The sequence below is a fragment of the Mandrillus leucophaeus genome, unplaced genomic scaffold (assembly GCF_000951045.1).
Source record: "Mandrillus leucophaeus isolate KB7577 unplaced genomic scaffold, Mleu.le_1.0 Scaffold216, whole genome shotgun sequence".
Taxonomy (NCBI): Eukaryota; Metazoa; Chordata; class Mammalia; order Primates; family Cercopithecidae; genus Mandrillus; species Mandrillus leucophaeus.
Genome location: NW_012102210.1, coordinates 290,407 through 295,110, shown reverse-complemented (window position 1 = coordinate 295,110; position 4,704 = coordinate 290,407). Strand labels below are relative to the sequence as shown.

Sequence of the window (4,704 nt, the reverse complement as noted above, 5' to 3'; positions counted from 1 at the left end):
AAAAAAAAAAAAAAGTGTCAGGAAAAAATGATGCACACACAGCCACACATGGAGAGCAAATGATAGAGCAAGTGAGATAATATGTTAACAGTTGGTGACATGGATGTTCCTACTACTATTTTTATTTTTGAAAATTTTTATAAAATTGAAATTGTCTCAAAATAAAAAGTAAAGTAAAAGTATGCTGATGGAAAAAGAGACATAATTCCCTTTATTTGCAGATTATACTATACTTTAGAAAAACTCAAGAGGCTCTGGTTTAGAAAAAAGTTTTAGAATGAGTAAGATAATTTGGCTGTTTATAAGACAAATATATAAAAATCATCCCCCCCCTTTTTTTTTCTATTTTAGTAGTAACCAGTTAGAAGAAGCAATGGAGAAGACTATCCCAACCGCAATAGGGCCAAAACTCATAAAATAGCTATAAATAAACAAGAAAGATACAAGAAAAAAATATTATGGAATAACATTAAACAAGTCCTAAACAATGAAGAACATTATTGTCTTCCAAGACAGAATGACTTACTAGCATAAAAACATGAATCCTTTTAAAAAGTATATAAATGTAATCCAACCCTAATGGATTATCATTTATTTTAAAATTTAATAAAATGATTTTAAAGTTCACATAAATGTCTGAGAATAGCCAAAGTAGTTATGAAAAAGATCAGAGATAGAGGACTTGCCTTATCAGCACAGTGCTGGTGATGATCATCATCATTACTATCGTTTTATCACCTCCTGGCCACAAACTAGTGACCTTAAGGGCTTGGGGGGGAGGAGCGAAGGGCCCAGTTCCCCAGCAAGGTGTGACCAGGGTAGGGGCCACTACGCCAGGAACCCCTGGTGGTCGAACTTGAGACTAGAAGGTTTGCAGCTCTGACAGTCACACGGAAGGAAGCTCTAGCTTAGGTCCCTCCTTGTCCTGTGAAGAGGATGCCAGGAAGGTGACCTGTGGTTCCCCAAACCACCCCTCAGCCTTGCGGAGTGGGGCCTTAGCAGGAGGCCGGCCCAGGAGGAAGGCTCCGAGGTGGGAGGAGGTGCTAAAACCCCGGCGTCTTGGGTTCTCAACCACAAGAGGGAGCCCAGGAGCACGGACAGCGAGTGCCTGGGAAACGCGTGGAACACACGTCCCGGCTCGTTTTCGTCTCCCACTCTGATAACCTGTGTTTCGATACCAAACGGGCCTTGCCTCATTGTTTATTACCTCCCTGGAGGTGACGGAGGGCTGTTTTAACCTCAGGGGAAAAGTTGCTGTACAGAGCACAGGCCAGAGTGTGCCCCAAAGAAATCAGGAGGAGTGATTAAAAGTGATCATTTTCTGTAATCCCAGCTACTCGGGAGGCTGAGGCAGGAAAATCGCTTGAACCCGGGAGGCGAAGGTTGCAGTGAGCCGAGGTCGTGCCACAGCACTCCAGCCTGGCGACAGAGCAAGACTCCGTCTCAATAAATAGATAAATAAATAAATAGTGATGATTTTCATGTGGGCTTATGTGGGTGAGGGAGGGAGGGAGGGTGGAGAGGAGAGGGGTGTGTTCTGTGTCCCTGAAGGATAAAATCAGAGAAAATGAACTTTAAATAGCAAAAATTATGGTCAGATCTGGGGAAGGGCCATCAGGTTTTCACACCCAGGCATGAAGGGTGTAGTGTCTGGAAACTTTAGGAAGAGCCCCAGGCTCTAAGTGTGTGCTGGCTGTTCGTCGTTGTTGTTGGTGGTGGTGGCATCTCATGACCAGTTAGGGCAGTGGGTGCCAGGGAGAATTCCACTGGGGGATAGCGAGTCCAGGAGCTTGTATCTTAAGGGGCCCTATTTCCCAACCGCATACTGAGCAGGCCTGATCCCATCGACTCTCACTGTGGGTTACTAAGAGGGCTGCAGGAAGAGGGCATGCTGCAGTGCAATGGAACCCTGTGCTGGAGATTCACCTGAGCTCTCAACCAGCAAGTGGCCAGGCACCGGGGAGCTGCTGCGTACACACAGAGGACTGGAAGTTCTTAGCAAGCCTGTCGGGATTTGTGCACAGGAATGCTGCCTCTAAGGTCCCTCCTGCTGACAATGGCCAGGGCAGTGCGGGAGCTCCTCTTTGGAAATTGTCTTCAGAGCTGATGCAGACTCTTTTGAAAGCAGCCACAGACATTGGGGGTCGAGTCTGGTGGTTAAGGTGAGTGCTTACTCCAATTCTCAAACAGGGAGCAATTTGAATCACAGAATACAGGAGTCAGAAAATTCTCCAGAACAGAGGTTCTCCGTGTGGTCCCCATACCAGCAGCATCACCTAGGAATTTGATAGAAATGTACATTCTTGGGCCTCCTACGCCAGACATGCTGCATCAGAGCTCTAGGGTGGGGCCCAGCAATCTGCCCGTTAACAAGCCCCCTGCACCCCCGATATTCTGATGCTTGTTCAACTTCTGCAAATCAGTTAGCCTTTTCTGGGTCACAAACATCTGGAAAATCAGATGAAACTGTAGAAACTCCTCCCAGAAAAATGCACAGGCACATTCATGCATACCTTCAGAGGTTTGCACACAATTTCAAGGGCCTAATTCCCTAAACTAAGAACCTCTGATCTACACAAAATTCTTCTCTCAAATGTTCTTACATTTGAGGACGGAAGCAGGAAGAGTAATTGCCTGTGTGATTCAATGTGGGCAGAAGGTGGCGCTGTAGAAACGCTGTAGCATTTGCTAAATCCTGGAAGAGGGAAACGGGTAGGGACAGAGGAGAGGAATGCGGAGAGGTGCCTCCACCACCCAATTATTTTCTCTGCCAAAGCTACAGATGCAAACGATAGTCGCAGAACCACAGATCTGGGGACCTAGTTCTGGTTTCCTAGGTCGGCCTCATTTTACAGTGGAGAAGGTGGACACCTGTATAGGTTCCGACTCCATGCCACCCTGGGTCCCATGGGGAATGGCAGGTGTGGTGGAGAGTGTGGTGGAGGTGGAGAGGGGCAGGAGGTGGCACCAACTGTTTAATCAGGCTTATTAGCATTTCTGCATTCCAGGCAGAAATACTGCTGGCTATTCTCAAGGGAGAATAATGCTACATTTGTCTGATGTGACCCTCACAATAACCCTATTATTATTTAATAGATGAGGAAACTGGGACTTGCAATCCTAGATCGATGGTTCTCTAAGCATCAGTTCATCTGGAAGGCTTGTGAGGACAGACTTCTGGGCCCTGCCCCCAGAGTTTCTGATTCTGCCAGTCTGAGGTGGAGCCCAAGAATTTGTATTTCTGACAAGTTCCTGGGTGGTACTGATGCTGTTGATCTGGGGTTGGCAGGTAGCTAGTAGAAAAGAGTGGGATGGAGCTGGGATTAAAATCCAAACCCAGTGTGCTACACCTAAATACTCAGCCACACTTCCTCCTGGGGCGTCCCTTACACTGAGGGGTCAAACGGTAATGTCCCTATGAACTCAGAATCTGTTTGCTAGCAACGAATGGGTCTGATTTCTTTAATATTGCTGGCTCAGGTTTTGACAGGTCCATAGCTAGTCATGCTAACATTTATTCATTCATTTATCTCATTAATGTACTCACCTTTCCTTTGAGCAAACATACTGAGCACCTACTATAGCCTACGTGTTCAGTAAAAATGCTGTGTTGGGCTTCTGGAGCTAAAGACGAACAAAACACAGTTCATGGCCAATAGCAGGGCACGGTGTGTGTGGGGAAGGGCAGGGAGGAGATATGTGGCCAGATCTTGACCAAATGCCTCAATGGATGCCACTAATAAAACCACAAAAAGTAGAAAAGAGGGAGAGGCATCCAGGAGAAGGTGACCTCTCAACCCTGGGGATGAGTCAGAGGGAGGGAACAGGGGGAAGGGTAGTATAGGAGGCAGAGGGAAAAATCCGTGCAGAAAATTACAGCTAGCCAGGAGCAATAAGTTCTAGTGTTCTATACCACAATAGGATGACTGTCCATGACTGTAGTTAACAAATATATATACATATGTCTTCAAATAGCCAGAAAGAAGATACTAATATTCCCAACACAAAGAAAGAATGCTGGAGATGATGGATATGCTAATTGCCCTGACCTGATTACTATGCATTATATAAATCAAAACATCACTGTGTACCCCAGGAATATGTACAATTATTGTGTGTCTATAATAAAATACCCAGACACAAGCCTGCAATCTTTGTCGTTCCTTTCCACATACTCTGTCCTCTTGTCCAACTAATTGTGAGAAGAGTTCTTTGCCTGGAACCTATCTCAGAGTCTACAGAGAGAACTCAGGGGTTCTGTGATCTTGGATGGGAAAGTTATATTTTTACATTCATTAACGTTTACAGAAATTTAGTGTTTCCTCTAGTTCTGAATGTAAGCAACAAACCACAGTAGAATTAGCAGTTCCACAGTACCTGTGACTTTGTCACCATCAGAAATCACAGACATTTTCATACCACGTTACAGTTGTTGCAGAGATCTCAAAATACTATTTGTGCTCATCACTACTTTAAAATTATAGCAGTGAAACTGGTGGCGAGATCTCGTTATTTAATTTGTTAATAAACATACATTACTGATCACATTTTAAAAAAATGATATGCAAGTGCCCAGAGATCTCAAATGGCAGCCCCATGCAGACACTATTTCAGGTGTTAGTTTTTACACAGGGAAGGGAGAGTGATGAGCGTGAGCGGAAAGGCTTGCAGCCACCTTCATAGAAAAGACCTGTAAGTGGCTGG

General features: G+C 45.1%; 1 protein-coding gene and 1 long non-coding RNA gene across 4 annotated transcripts in view; one reads left to right on the top strand and one right to left on the bottom strand.

Annotated features, from left to right (window-relative positions):
- Positions 1–4,704, bottom strand: part of ATP6V1B1 (ATPase, H+ transporting, lysosomal 56/58kDa, V1 subunit B1) — a 31,690-nt gene that overhangs the window by 17,922 nt on the left and 9,064 nt on the right. The window lies entirely within an intron of this gene.
- LOC105540146 overlaps positions 1,096–4,704 on the top strand; it is a 6,514-nt gene continuing 2,905 nt past the window's right edge. Inside the window, exons 1-2 of the long non-coding RNA XR_001006156.1 lie at positions 1,096–1,483; positions 2,025–2,162. This is a non-coding gene — a long non-coding RNA (uncharacterized LOC105540146). The remainder of the gene's footprint in view (positions 1,484–2,024; positions 2,163–4,704) is intronic.